The following is a 1,752-nucleotide window of genomic DNA, read 5'->3' as shown; positions in this document are numbered from 1 at the left end:
GCTGCATCTGGTTAGGTCTTGAAAATGTTTCAGGATGGAGCTTCCACCACCTCTTTAGGTTACCTGTTCAAGTCTTTTACTTCCCTCTGAGTGAGAAAATTATTTCTAACATCTAACTTTAAAATGACTACATAAATTGGCTTCATTAAACACTATCATTTTCCCCACTGGTAAATTTTTGTACCATTTTGGTCTGGACATGATTCCACACACCAGAACATGGGGCTGCTCTGCAGGTGGTTCTGGTAGGCAGGGCTGGGCCAACATGCTAGATCTTTGAATCAATCCTGGGTGCTGAGCCCACACTGAATCTAGCCCGAAGACCAATCCCACTCATGGGATCCAACCTGTAGATTAGCCCAGTGCTGCTCAGCTGGACCAAAGGGCTAGAAGGTTGAGCAGCATTGGGCTAGACAATCATGCTCACATTGTATGAACTTTCTCACTATCTGTCAGTCTAGGTGAATGAAGCAGATGAGTACTTTAGCAATTGAGCTGTTGTATAAAGAAAGCACTAAAACCAGTTTTTGTGGACATGTTTTCAAGGAAAGCAGTAGTAACCACTCCATGCTGTGCAGAGTGCAATCACAAAAGTCTGCTTTTAGAAGTTGTATGAGATCTAACTTTGTAGATCAAAACAGGATCTAACATGAGCTGAAATGCTCAGCCTCACCAAGGCTCAGGTGTTTCTGGGCATGCATAGGAGAACTTTTGAAGCCTGAAGAGTTACAAAGTAAAAAAAAAATGAGGGACCTATTGCTAGTTAGAAGTGTGGTAATAAATTTAACTCGGCTTCTAACTTGACTAAGGAAACAAACAGAGACCAGAAGTGCTGATACTGCTTATTTCAGTTAAATGTTCTGAGATAAGGAATCCTGCATGCCTTGCTTTGTCTTGATATATTACCCTGTGTATGGATGTTAAGTTTATTTTTCTCTCTGAGAAACTAGAAACTGATAACTATTTCTATAAGCACAATGTTTCACTCTTCTTTAAGTAAACTGCCTGTATGTCTCTCTGTGTGTTAGATCAGTGATTTACTGTCCAAGGTCATATATTTTTTCTCTCTCTCTGTCTTAAGTATAAATATGCTTGTAAACTATTGAGTTCAAGAAATCCTTTGAAACAGACAAGTGGGTGATTCCCTTTGCTGTATGGAATTCTTTCTGTGATCACAGTATAGCCCTAAATAAAGAAAAGCTGGCTCTGTCAGTTCTGATTCAACCACAACACGAAGTTTGATTTCTTCCACACAAGGGATATGTGTAGGTAGGGGTGTGTGTGGGGATAACACATTTGTGAATCCTGATGAAGCTTATGCAGTTGAGTGGTGTCAGGACTGAAGTGACAGAAACATGGCTGTTTAAAGGCATTTTTATTTTTTATTGGTAAAAACTGAGAGTTAAATTTTTATTTCACTTTAAATGACACATATACCATTTGCAATTCAGATCTCCCTATGCTAGCCTGTGCATACCCATTTAGCATACTCTATAAGCTTGCACCCCAGAGAAGCTACTCCCCAAACTGTAGTCATGGGAAAAATAATAAGTAGTAGGTGGGCCGGTGATGAATAGGACCAGCTTTAAGTGTGGGTTAAGAGTTAAGGCATATACCTAGGGAGCAAAAGACCCAGCTCCTAGCCATCTTTTCCTCTATTTCAACATCTGTACATGTCTTCCAGAAGTAAGGTGGTGGAGGACCTTCCCACCGTTTAGTCCAATAGTTTAATGGATTCCCCAGGGAACAAAA

The sequence above is a fragment of the Crocodylus siamensis genome, chromosome 1 (assembly GCF_052110815.1).
Source record: "Crocodylus siamensis isolate JL-2025a chromosome 1, ASM5211081v1, whole genome shotgun sequence".
In the NCBI taxonomy this organism is placed as follows: Eukaryota; Metazoa; Chordata; order Crocodylia; family Crocodylidae; genus Crocodylus; species Crocodylus siamensis.
Note: the sequence above shows the minus strand (reverse complement) of the source record.